This window comes from Sorghum bicolor, chromosome 4 (assembly GCF_000003195.3).
Source record: "Sorghum bicolor cultivar BTx623 chromosome 4, Sorghum_bicolor_NCBIv3, whole genome shotgun sequence".
NCBI lineage: Eukaryota > Viridiplantae > Streptophyta > Magnoliopsida > Poales > Poaceae > Sorghum > Sorghum bicolor.
The window spans coordinates 66,903,447-66,918,240 of NC_012873.2; positions in this window are offsets into that span (position 1 = coordinate 66,903,447).

Genomic DNA, 14,794 nt, shown 5'->3' on the forward strand with positions numbered 1-14,794 from the left:
TCGGAGTTGTTTCTTGGACGTCCATTTAACAGGACCTTGGCCGGAGCTAGATCCGCTTGAGAAGTCGCGCTAAACAATCCCTAAAATATCTCCAGTAGATGACATGAGATGAGATAGCGGAATTATTGGCGAAAGTTAAGCTAAGACTGCTGGTAGCTGTACGTGCGTGGAGACGGACTGCATGCCACTATCGCCCTCCCGATCGAGTCGGCCTTGTTTAGTTCCAAAAATTTTACAAAATATGAATAGTAGTACTTTCGTTTATATTTAATAAATATTATCCAATCATATACTAACTAGACTCAAAAGATTCGTCTCGCCAATTCCGACCAAACTGTGCAGTTAGTTTTTATTTTTGTCTATAGCCTTGTTTAGTTCCAATTTTTTTTGCAAAACAGGTACTGTAGCACTTTCGTTTGTTTGTGGCAAATATTGTCCAATCATGGACTAACTAGGCTCAAAATATTCGTCTCATCAATTCCGACCAAACTATGCAATTAGTTTTTATTTTCATCTATATTTAATACTCCATGTATGTGTCTAAAGATTCGATGTGATGGAGAATCTGAAAAATTTTGTAAAATTTTTTAGAAACTAAACAAAGCCTATATTTAATACTTTATGCATGTGTCTAAAGATTTGATGTGATGAGGAATCTGAAAATTTTTGCAAAAGTTTTTGGGAAGTAAACAAGGCCGGTGGGTCGGTCGGTCGGTCGGTTTTTGTGAACGCGAGCAAGGGCCCAGAGGCAGTGGCAGGCAGAGCCACGCACGCACAGCACAACGCGGTCTGGCTGGAGGATGGGCGAATCCTTGCTTGGAAGGCAACGCTGCCTGTGGATTGTAGCTGTATGTAGGACTGTCGTGTGGCCCCGGGCCCTCCGCATGATGCGGACGCGCATGCATGATGGCGCCACCTGTCACTCACCCGTTGCGTCGATCGTGTCGTGAAGACAGGGTTTGAATTGAGATGCGTCCTCCCCGAAACTCGTCCCAGCTGTGTACGGACCCATATCCGCTTTTTCTCGAGATTTCAGGAGGTGATTTCCTAGAATCCTAGGGCTAGCTCTGTATTCTGAATTTCAGATGCATCTGGGCCTTGTTTAGTTCCAATATTTTTTAAAAAATAGGCACTATAACACTTTCGTTTATATTTAATAAATATTATTTAATTATAAACTAACTAGGTTTAAAAAATTTGTCTAGCAAATTATAGGTAAACTGTGTAATTAGTTTTTATTTTTATCTACATTTAATATTTAATGTATACATCTAAAGACTTGATGTGATAAGAAATATAAAAAATTTTGTAAATCTTTTCAAACTAAACAAGGCCCTGGATTTTGTGAATTCAGCAGCGAATTGTCAACGAAATGGAGAGGGGGTAAACGCGTGCGCGAAGGTGATGGTGTGGCCCACGCCCACCGGTGGTGGTGCTCCAACACTCCAACACAGACAGCAAAGTCCACTCGCCGACGCGTACGTGACTCCCGCACCGGATGGCCTGGCCTGGCACCTGTGTCCTTTCTCCTTTCCCCTTCTCCCGCGGCCGACGGCGACGTACGGTCAGTGGCCGCGGGGCGGGCGCGGGGGAGCGCGCGGCACATGGGTGGCGCGGCGGACGCCGGCCGACGGATAAAGTTGGCTCCATTACCCATACATGCAGACTCGAATTATCCGAACCCGAGGTACCAATTCTGAATTCGGATAGCGATTTTAATTACCCAAAATTAGTTTGGTTATTTTGGATAATATCCCCCGGTACCCGAATTACCGAAATATTTATCTATATTTTTGTATTTATCATGTGTTGTTAGTTAAATATTAGAACTTATCAGTTTAATAGAACATAATTCTCTTTATTTGAACAAGTGCTAGTAATATATTATTCTCTACAAATGCTATTGAAATTATATACAAATTGCTGCTGAAATTATATATAAATTGCTATTGAAATTTTGTGTATTGTGTTGTTTTTTGAAAATTTGGGTAAATCTGGAATACCCGAACCTGAATTATCGGGTACCCAAAATTGCGGGTTGTGTTTTTTCCAGAACTAATATCGGGTAACAATTTTTATTACCTGAATTTTGAATTACCCGACCTGAAAAAATCGGGTAACCCGAATGCCCAGGCTTACTCACATGCAATGGCGCTGTGCCAATGGCTTAAAAACCGAAATTTTTTTAAGATTCTCATCACATCAAATTTTACGGTACATGCATAAAGCATTAAATATAGTCAAAAACAAAACTTAATTACACAGTTCACCTGTAATCATGAGATAAATCTTTTAAGTCTAGTTAGTCTACAATTGGACAATATTTTACCACAAACAAACGAAAGTGCTACAGTAACAAATTTTTTTTCATTTGACCAACTAAACAAGGCCCTTGTTTAGTTCACCTAAAAATAAAAAAAATAACACACATCGAATCTTGCAAGCTATACATAAAATATTAAATATAGATAAAAGTTAAAATTAATTGCACATAATATTTATAAATCGCGAGATAAATATTTTAAGGCTAATTAGTTTATGATTAGATAATAATTATTAAATAAAAATGAAAAAAGGCCATGTCACGTGCCCGCGATCGCGTGCGTTTATTTGCTTGCTGCCGCGCCATGGGTCGTCTGAGCTGCTGTGCCGGTGTCTCCACCTACTCTTCTCTTGTGTACGTAGGCCTTGTTTAGTTCCATATTTTTTAAATAGGTACTATAATATTTTTATTTATTTAATAAATATTGTTTAATTATAAATTAACTAAATTTAAAAGATTCTTCTCGTAAATTACATGTAAACTGTGTAATTAATTTTTATTTTTATTTTTATTTATATTTAATGTTTTATATATGTGTATAAAGGTTTGATGCGACGAGAAATATAAAAAAATAAGACTTTTTTGGAACTAAATAAGGCCCACACGGCCTGGAGTCTCCGTTTTCTCCCCCATCCCCCTCGCCTGTTCTGTTCGTGACCCCGGCGCGCCCCTGCAGTCCTACACCACTCGCGCTCAGGCTAGCTAGCCTCTGAGCATAAACGCATGTGTGATGTGTCTGTCAGCAGCTACGCATTACATATGCGATCCAACACATTTGTCTGTTAGATGTACCAAATAATACAGAATATAAGTATGTAGTACGGTAATCCGCCGTGTTGGGCGGGGCCCGGCTGCACAGAGAGAGAGAGAGAGAGAGTCATGCATGGACCAAGGAATGGGAAGGGGTGGATCATTGAAGCAATGGCCTTGTTTAGTTCACCCTGAAAACCAAAAAGTTTTCAAGATTCCCCATCACATCGAATCTTGTGGTACATGCATGAAACATTAAATATAGACGAAAATAAAAACTAATTACACAGTTTAGCTGTAAATCACGAGACGAATCTTTTGATCCTAGTTAGTCCATGATTGAATAATATTTATCACAAACAAACGAAAGTGCTACAGTACCGAAAAGTTTTCACTTTTCGGAACTAAACAAGGCCAATGCAGCAAAACTACGGCCTTGTTTAGGCCTTGTTTAGTTCCCAAAAAATTTTGCAAAATTTTTCAGATTCCTCGTCACATCGAATCTTTAGACTCATGCATGGAGTATTAAATATAGATAAAAATAAAAACTAATTGTACAGTTTGGTCGAAATTGACGAGACGAATCTTTTGAGCCTAGTTAGTCCACGATTGGACAATTTTTGTCAAATACAAACGAAAGTGCTACAGTGTCAATTTTGCAAAAAAATTTGGAACTAAACAAGGCCAGTTCCGAAAAGTGAAAAGTTTTCGGTACTGTAGCACTTTCGTTTGTTTGTGACAAATATTATCTAATTATGGACTAACTAGGATCAAAAGATTCATCTCGTGATTTACAGCTAAACTGTATAATTAGTTTTTGTTTTCGTCTATATTTAATGTTTCATGTATGTGCCACAAGATTCGATATGACAGAGAATCTTGAAAACTTTTTAGTTTTGAGGGTGAACTAAACAAGGCCTACAAAAGGGACAGACACAGCTAGATAAAGCAGCCGATCCCGCCCAAAAGGGAAAAAGGCCAAAGGGAGAGACGCAGCAAGCTAGCTAACCCGGCAACGTGCGGCACGCATGAGGGTACTCCTAGGTAGTAACATGCAGGCGTCACCTTTGCCTTTTGCCCTTTGGTACGGTGAAAGTGGAGTGAGGCCCTGTTTAATTTTCATCTAAAGACATTTCACCTCATCACATTAAATATTTAAACACATAACATAAAATATTAAATATGAATTAAAAAATAACTAATTATACAATTTATGTGTATTTACAAGATAAATTTTTTAAATCTAATTAGTGCGTGCTTAAACAGTGATTGCTATAGTTATAAATGTGTTGCCGTACGCAAAGAACTTTTCTCATCGTCATCGATCGTGTATACGTGGCCAGGCGTCTTACCGGCTTCTTTTCTCTTCTACGGAAGCATCCTTTCCTTCCCATCCCATCCATGCAATGCGCAGTGTACTTGCTACACTGTACCCAATGGCGCAGTGCATGCAGCGGTGTACTACTTGCTGTACGTGTACATCGACGACCACACTCCTCCCTCCGCTTTGCCTGCCTTTGCGTCACCCCACGCACACGTTTTGGGAAGCATGCGCTCTGCTCGGCTACGATCTGTCGGCGTCGGCGCATCCAGGGGTCTTGTTTAGTTCCAGAAAATTTTGCAAAATTTTTCACATTTTTCGTCACATCGAATCTTTAGACGCATGCATGGAGTATTAAATATAGACGAAAATAAAAACTAATTGCACAGTTTGGTCGGAATTGACGAGACGAATCTTTTGAGCCTAGTTAGTCCATGATTAAATAATATTTGTCAAATACAAACAAAAATGCTACAGTGTCGATTTCCTAAAAATTTTCGGAACTAAACAAGGCCCCAGTTTGGTCAGTTTGGGAAACAGAATCCCGGTCAACCAGGGCCTTGTTTAGTTCCGAAAATTTTTGGGAAATGGACACTGTAGCACTTTCGTTTGTATTTGACAAATATTGTCCAATCATGGATTAACTAGACTCAAAAGATTCGTCTCGTCCATTTCGACCAAACTGTGCAATTAGTTTTTATTTTCGTCTATATTTAATACTCCATGCATGCGTCTAAAGATTCGATGTGACGGGAAATGTGAAAAATTTTGCAAAATTTTCTGAGAAGTAAACAAGGCCCAGCTTTAAAATTATGCCATCTTGTAACTTCAACAGGTAATTAATTAGTCCATTAATATGATATTCATGTGATAGGAAAACATAGTCCAAACAAAGTTTTCTTCAACACTTTATAGATCTACTAGTAATAACACCAATTTTGTGGTCAATGCTCTTGTCCCAAAGAACGGGAATCTTCAAAATTCAAGTGGGAGGAATAACACGCTTGCTTGGTCACTCGACAAAAATTGAGATAACTAGCTACGAATTAGCAAGGAGATTGGGCGGATTGTACAACCATACGTACATGCATGTAGGACTTTGTGACTACAACAGGAATGCAAATTCCACTTGCTTTGGGTATCTAGTTTTTTCATTATATAACACTTGTTTTTTTAATTTTTTTAAATAGATTACTTGTTTGTTTGTTTATTTGTAGTTGTGATCTATTTATTCATCCAATTGTCTTCTTCGACGAGAACAATCATATATCTATGGCATCGTCATTTTCCTTTTATCTTCATTTCTCCTACTCATAGCTTGTGGTGTGCAATTTCTACTAATGCCAAATCATGATAGTCTCTAATTTCCTTTGGATGAGCTTCATTCTTCATTAAAATCATTGTTGTTTTTAGTTCATTTGTCATCTTCAAAATCTAATGTATGGATAGCTTTGTGTATATATTATCATTTTTTTGATCAATTTATCGCCAGATTCCTCACAATTTTGCTCATGAATCTTGAAGCCATTGCGACCTAAATCATCTGCTAGCCATCTTTGTCAAGCATCAACATCAATAACATCTCAACCATTCCAAAGAAATGGAACCATCATTGGTGATTTTCACCCATGCCACTCTATTGTACTATTTGAACCATGACATGACCATATTGTTTTCGCTCATGACCAGTTTATCGCGAAGTAAAAAAGAAGAAGAATGATGCCCATCGTGTTGCTTGTGAGCTTCTCACTCATGTGCATTGGAAAATGGATATACCATACCAATCAACCAATACAGTTTTCGTCATTCTTCCCCTAGGCTACTCCCACGAAAGTACGTTGAGACACACTATTTGGTTGTTTTTCCTTCGCAACGTCAATTGTGATACAAAATTTTCTGGACACAAACACAGGAAAAAAATTAACTTGGCAAGTTTTTTTTATCTCTGGCTGATTCATTACTTAGCTGACAAATCATTAGAAATAATTACAACGACATCATCCGGAACATCAGCTCGTAATGAACGCCTCCCCTTTGATGTAATCATAACCCAAACCCACCAAAACATGGGCAGCCCTATTGCCAGTTCTACCTAGAAATTTGCATTCAAAATTGCTAAAATTCAACATTGCCATCGCCTTGAGCTCCTCGATCGGAGCCTCTTCCGGCCTTACATCATAGCTTCGGGACAAGATCGCTTGCTGAACATTCATCGCATCTGTCTCTAGGATGAGATCCCAATACCCAAATTGGTCGCTACTTGGATACCTTGCAGACAAGCTATCAGCTAGAGCTATGTGATTCTAATTGCTTCGATGACTTTTCATTGGCATGTGAAGACATTACTCCCTCCGGTCCGAAATGTTAGGCGCTACGGAAAACATCTTTGTTTATCCATGCAAATAGCTGCATTGAAACTATTGGCATTGAGAAAATGAAGGGGTGTTAGCAGCGCATGCATCTGTACAGCCATTGGTGGGAGTAACTCTTCTTTTGCACGAGCGCAACCATCAACGCATCATCTTGGTATTCACTAGACGTGCGCCTAAGAAACCAGACCGGAGGGAGTAGTGTCCAACTTAGATAGGTATTTTGCATGCGGGTAATACCTACCAAAGGCATTTCATATGGTTTCTTTGTTTTTTGTATTTTACACTATTTTCTATTTTCATAATTGTTCTATGTATATTAGAGTATCTATTTATTTTTCTGTTGGATCTAGACCATTACATTTCTAATATAAGAAACTTTAAGTTCTTGCTATGTTTGTTGAGATTTTTTCCTAGCTAATAATTTGGTAAAAGTTTTAGTCACATCTAATGGAACACTTATATACACTCAAATATTGCCTTTCATTCAAGAAATAGTAACTAACATGAGAAAATCTTTTTATGCTTAATTTATTGGTGATTGCAAATGGCTCTTAGGTCAATACTAGTGTGCAACAAGAGCTAAACCTAGTGAGATCTCCCTACCTTTGTCTCCTAAGGGCTTAGTTTTTAGCTTTATGTTGTCGTGGTTGTTGTTGTCATCATCGTCGTTGTTGTTTAATTCGGGTTCTCCTTCTGTGTAGTGTTTTTTCCTTCTATATCATACAAGTTCAGCAGATCTATGTCATGAACCTGAGGCATGATTCTTGTCATGAACCTCCATTTTTAAAATACTTTGTGACTTTGACTTTTAATTTCCGCACTTTGACCGGCAATATTAGTTTTAGCATTTATAATTAGGTAAAGTGAGAAATATATTATTGGGATTGTTATTGAAAGTACTTTTAGACATGATGCACATAAATGGCGAGCCGTCAAACGCTAAACAATGAAGCCGCCAAAATTGCCAGATACCGTTAAACGGAGGCTGGTTATAATTTTGTAACCTCTAACATATGGTCGTTGTAGACTTGTAGGACTAATTATTGGTTTATACACGCGAGGGTGTATTTCCGACTCACTGCCCTCTTTTAATTTCTCCTCTGTTTTTCAATTTATTGCTAGATGCTATCGCAGGCTTCGCATCATCAACAATCTAGAAACTCCAAAAAAGAGGAAAATCTGTACCTGAGCTGTATCATTAGAAATCTGTCCAGTCAAGGTATACCATTGAAAATCTAGACCAGGTTCGCCCCTCAAGAAAACCAACTTAATAAAGGCAAGAAACAATAAAGTGAGGAATGCACGACGCGCATCATCATCCTTGCCTGCAACAAATAAAAGAACCAAAAAAAAAAAGGAGACAGAAAAAAGTGATGCCCATGACGTGCGTGCATGGTTCCAACTCATGAACATGAAGCTGCTCCGACGACTTGCCTGTGTCGCTGTGATGCCTGTAAACCCATGGACCTTGCAGGCTTGCACACAGGAACTCAGGAGGGAAACTGCAACGCGGATCGCATGTTGTGCACTGAGGCCTTGTTTAGTTTTTTTTTAATTCTTCGTCACATTAAATCTTTAGATACATGAATGAACATTAAATATAAATATAAATAAAATTAATTGTACAGTTTATGATAAATCTTTTAAATCTAATTAGTCTATGATTAGATGATAATTACTAAATATAAATAAAATGCTACAGTAGTTAAATCTATTTTTTTTAGAATAAACAAGGCCTCACACGCGCGCGCGTTGAAACTTGGAAGAATCGATCAATGCAGTAAAACTTGACAGGTGCACGAGTAGTTCCCAAGTGGTACAATACTACTTCGACAAGGAAAAGAAACACTTTGACGGAGTACTACTGCACAACCTGTAGGGCAGGGTGAAAGTGAAAAGGAGGGAACCAGTCGGCTGCTGGCTGGCCATGTTTAGGGCCTGTTTAGATTTGAAATTTTTTTGCCCAAAGAGAAAAGTTTTTGTGGAATTGTGGCCTAAGAACTAAACGAGGTTAAAAAATTTTGGAGCTAAAATTTTAAGTTGCAACTGTGCACGCACTCCCATGAAAGCCCACCAATGACAACTGCAACTGCATGCAGCTCAAGTTGTCATTGGTGGGCTTCTATGGGAGTGTGTGCACAGTTGCAGTCCAAAATTTTGGCCCCAAAATTTTTTAACCCCGTTTAGTTCTCAGGCCCCAATTCTACAAAAAATTTTCTCTCTAGACCAAAAAATTTCAAATCTAAACTGGCCCTTAGATTGGAGATGAAAATATTTTGGGTGTCACATCGGAGATGTCGGGATGAGTTTTTAGAAACTAATAAAAAAACAAATTACATAGCTCGTCAGAAAACTGTAAGACAAATCTATTAAGCATCATGTGGGTTACTGTAGCACTTAAGGCTAATCATAGAGTAACTAGGTTTAAAAGATTCGTCTCGCGATTTTCAACCAAACTGTGTAATTAGTTTATTTTTTATGTACATTTAATGTTCCATGCATGTGTCTAAAGATTCGATGTGATGGATGAAAAAATTTTGGGTAGAAAACTGGGCCGGTCAGCATCACTGTCGCTTGTCATCAACAAACAAGAAGATTCGGTGACGGCAGTCGTCTCTATTCTTACGAAGCTAACCCCACTGCAGTAAATGTAAATAAAACGGTGACCGGGTAATCCATTGCACGCATGACGTACGCATGCAGCTTCAGACTGGGTCGATCGTTGGCCCAAGGCAAGCTATCAGCAATTGACGATTTCTGCTGCTGGCATATATGCATGGCATCAGACTAGGCTAGCTACTCCTATCAGCAAACCAAGATCGTGATCAGGTCAATCACAATCACAGTCACTAGTACACGCACTGTGCGTAGTAGTGGTAGTAGGATACTATAATGGAGGCGACCAATCACATGAGATGATTCCATCTTTATTATTTTGTTTGAAATGGACTGTACCCTCTACGTACTTAAACAATCACAATTCTACATTTGAACTATATCTATGGCCTTGTTTACTTCCAAAAATTTTTGCAAAATAGAAATAGTAGCACTTTCGTTTGTATTTGATAAATATTGTCCAATTATGGACTAACTAGGCTCAAAAGATTTGTCTCGTCAATTTCGAGCAAACTGTGTAATTAGTTTTTATTTTCATCTATATTTAATACTTCATGCATACGTCTAAAGATTCGATGTGACGGAGAATCTGAAAAATTTTGTAAAATTCTTGGGGAACTAAACAAGGCCATATCAATTACGAAACAATATCAACATTTATCTCCAAATATATTTACTACAAAAAACAAATATTGCATATTTAACGTAAATGATCTTATTCCATAAGTATTTTTAATTTTTAACAGATTTTAGTTAAATCCTAAAATCATTTGGCTCTAAAAAACAAGAATTGCATTATTTTAGACGGAAACAGAGTATAGCAATGCGCATGTATATTCATGCATGCGCTGACAAAACATGATGAGGTGAGGATGGATTGGCATCCATGCACACGCACGCACGCCGGTGCAGGTGCAGGCGCATGAGCAGCGGCAGCAGCAGCAGGTAGCGACCGGGCAACCGACGGCGAGGCCCGGCCAGCCCCAGGTGAGCTTGCAGCCACATGCGTGGCGTCGTCGTCGTCGTCCGGTGGGGGCACCGTACGTCGTCGCACCGGTGGATCACACACACGCACATGACTCGCTTCACTACTGCTGACCGATCGACCCATCACTAGCACTAGTATGTTACAGTGTACTACTCCTACTTTATAATTAATTAGCTTGTTTATTAATATAATGCCAAGTGTGGTGGTTTCACCCCCCCAGCTCTAGCTCCATGGTGGTTGCATTATTAATAATTACACGAAGCATCGATCCATCAGCGTCAAGATGATCGGTGTTACTACTATGCATCGAGGCCGCTAGGGGCGGGGGTTGATCCACTGCACGCTTTGTTTATAATATTTGTTTGTTTATTATGGTATGGTTATTATTATTATTACTACATCCAGGCGCAAACGATTGGACGTACGATCTAATCTAACCATAAATTTGGGACGCGCTGTCGTCTTTCAGCTCCGATCACAGCCATGTGCACTTGCTTAGACGACTCGGGGTGCCTTTCTTTTAACCTCGAAATTATTCTAAGCAAGATTTTCGTGGTTTGTAACTAGGAGTACGTAATTGACATCTTTAAGCATTTTTTTTTCCAAACAGTTTTTCTACGGTGCATGTGCTTGCTTTCGTCTCACACTTGCTCGCCTTTATTTGGTGTGGGGTGCCTTTAATTTAACCTCAGAATCATTCAAAGCAAGATTTTTTTTTGTAGTCTGTAACTTGACATCCTTTTTATTTCTCTAAACAGACTGCATCCTTTTCACAACAGTTTTTCCCCCCTCACTACATCCTTTTCATAACAGTTTTTTTTTTATTTTCCCACGCTGCATATATACTTATTTTTCCCCAAGCACCCAAGCTAGCTTTTATCATTTTTCTTTATGTTTTTGTTCCTTATTTTGTGTTTACCAATTATTTGTTTTTTTAGGGTCTTACCAATTCTCTGTAACAAAACGCACCTAGGAATACTGATGGAGTCGCCCCAGGCCACAGCTTGTTTGGATAATAAACCCTGTTTCCTTTGTGAAATACAGTAGATCATAGATGCCCATATACAGTACGTGTTCTGAATTTTTTTTGACGCTGTCATCATAAACTAATCCGTGATTCGCGCCTGTTACCACACAATATGCAGGGAACAAAGATGAGATGCAGAAACATGCATGATGCGCGGTTGCCTTTGTGTTTGTCCTGTGCTCGCACTTACCACTACCCCCACTCGCAAAGTAGCAACTCGCGATCGCACGGGCAACAGGACACGACGCGTGCATGTTACCGGGGCACGTTCATCAGCTCCCGGCCCTCCAGCGAAGAGCTAGCGCTGCCGCTGCCGGTTGCGGTCGTCGCCCGGTGGTTGGGCAGATCACGGTCATGGTGATGGGTAGTGGATCCATCGATCGATCGCCCACCGCCAGTTCATGCAGTTCACCACACACACCGGGCGCCACCGTATTATATGTACGGCACACATGGCTCTGTCCCGCCGGGCCCACGCACGGACCTGTTCGTATACATGCTTTCAGTTCACCTTTCCATTTCATTAGTTGCACACCGATGCCACGTACGCTAAGGCCGCGTTTGATCCGACAAGCTGATAGTTAGCTGTTAAAATGTGCTTTAGCGTATATTTTTTTTTTCTCTCGATCGGACATTGTGTCCGTATTTCATTGAGAGAAATGCTTTGGTAGATATGAATACCCTAGCTAATGATAACCCAGCTAGTAGCTTAAAATGAACTATTTAGCTAATTAAAAGCTATTAGTTGCATCTTATTACTAGCGAAGGACGTGTTTGATACACATGGCTAGTTACCAGTTAGGGTTAAAAGGTAGCCCAAATTAGTTATGGTTTGCTAAAAAATAATCCACCTATTAGCCTTCTGTTTGGATACACTAGAGCAAATTTTAACTAACTTATCCCATAGACTCTCTATATTCATTCTAAATGCTAGGAATAGAGACTTTGATCAAAAATTACCCTCCAACAACTTATCTAAATGGTCATCCAAATATAGTCATTATCTATTCCGGATTTGTCGCTACCAAATATAGAAGACGAGATGACTCTCTAGAGTGCACATGAGATTTAACAAAATTGTTGGAGAGTTCAAAGATATAAAAAGCGATTTTTATGCAAATGACTCTTTAAATGATGATTTAGAGAGTGAGATTTAGAAAGGCTCTTGGAGATGCTCTTAGCTAGCTAACAATTAGCTCTACCGAGCTTAGCTAATAGTCTCACTAGTAAAAAGACTGTTAACTGGTTTTATGCAGCTAGTAGTTAACAATTAGCTGTTTTGGATCCAAGCGGGTCCTAAGTCACTTTTCACTTAATAATTCGTGGGAGAATCTCCCGCTGATCCACCTTTGCAATTGAATACCACTACTGTGCGTCCGTAAGTAATTTGTACTCACAGGGCGGTACGCCTGAATGATTGGCCTGCTGTAACTGTAACAGCCTTTTGGATAGTTTTTGCCACCGGTAAGGAAGGGTCTTGTTTAGTTCTATTTTTTATATATAAAATAGACACTGTAGGACTTTCATTTGTATTTGATAAATATTGTTCAATCATGGACTAACTAGGCTTAAAAAATTCGTTTCGTAAATTATAGGTAAACTGTGTAATTAATTATTTCTTTTATATATATTTAATGCTCCATGTATGTACTGTGAAATTCGATGTGACAGAGAATTAAAAAAATTTGTAAAACTTTTTGAAACTAAAAAAGTCCCAAAGCGCACTGCCAAGATGAGAGGGAGAGGGGCACAAGGGTCGCATGTTGAGCAATCATAGTCCGTTGCAGCCTCGGGATCGGCGCGGCGAGTTCTATATGCCGGCGTTGTCAGAGATCGATCGGCCGCTGCCTGCTTTTCCCCTGTTATACCCCGCCAATGGATTACTACTGTACTAGTAGGCTGTTGTTACGGCAGCATCTCGCCAAACCCAATCTACTGCCTGGCCGGCTAATCAGACAGGCTAGTGCTCTGCCTCTCCCTCCCGTGACAACTTGGTGGGCTCGTGGGCGGCGTCCCGCTCGATCGGCCGCGCTCCTCCCCGTCCGTGACAACGTGAGCGAGGAGAAGTCGTGCGGCGCCCTGCCCTTGGGCGCTGGCTGCCAACACTCCAGCAGCGCGCACCAAACGATGGATCGGGCAGTTAACGGCCCGTGCCGACCGACAGAACGACCGACGGACTGGTCCCGTGACCGGGGCATGGCCTGGCCTAGCCTTGCTGGTGCATGGATCGAGATGGACCGATCGATCGATCCGCCGGTCATAAATCGCCGTTGCGCCCGTGTCCGGCCGATCGAACTCGGCATGCCGCCAGTAATGCGGCAGCAGCCAGCAGGGCAAGTAGCTTCTCCATCGGGTGGATTTGACACACTGTTCCAGGGTACCAGCAGAGGCGGAAAAAAGGCGAGCGGCTTTCATCAGGTCTCTGCTTGGGTTGGGTGGTTGCGGTCGTGCTTGCTTGCTGGGAGTGCAAGCGACGATCTGTCTGTGCATCTAGATGGCAGCGGCAGTTGGGATGGATGCCAGCAGGCCAGCTTGGCCTGCCAATGGACTCGGACTCGGCCTGCGCGTAGTACGTGCTGATGGCTGATGAGTGATCCGACACCAACAAATTGAGTCCGTACCTAGCCAGACAACCATCGGTAAACATAACCCTCCTCGCTCTGACAGACAGTCTCAGCAGCAACATTATAGCATAGCGATAGCAGCAGAGCATTGGCACGAACGAACGCAACAGACGTCAGCGCCGGTTGGTTGGTGGCGCCCCGCCTGATGTTAACCTGCCTCTGTCGCTGCGTCGTCTCGCCGTCGGTGGCCAACATATCACGCATGCGTTCCTGCCGCCCGCGAAACGAAAAAAAGAAACAAAAGGCCGAGATTTTCGGCCTTGTCATCAGGGATCCCCGAGCTCCCGAGCCTTTGCTTGGCATCCCGCACCCTGGGCTGCTGCCCACCGAAAACGGCAGTGGCAACCGCAACTACTGAAAAGCGCGATCCGCGCGGGAAAAGAAGACGACGACTGGGTTCAGGTTCGGTTTCAGGTTCAGGTGTTGCATTGCATTGCATTGCATTGCATTGCATGATGGATGGAATGGATTCCATGGGCGCTCACCGTGGACGACTGGACGTGCTGGCTGCTTGCCCAGCCTGGCTGTGCTGGCTACGAGTCGTGGTGTGGTGTGGTGATCACTGACCAGTGACCATGACCAGCGAGAGCGAGATAGTGAGTGAGTGTGTGAGTGAATGGGGGAGTAGTAAAGCTCAAGGCATGGATGCAAGGAGTGCAACCCAAGTTAGTTAACGCTGCAAAGCGCAAAAAAGCAGCCGTTGGGGCCTCCGGCTCTTCACCGCCGATTCCTCCGGGGCCGATCGCATGATTTGCGTTTGTTTTGCAGGGAGC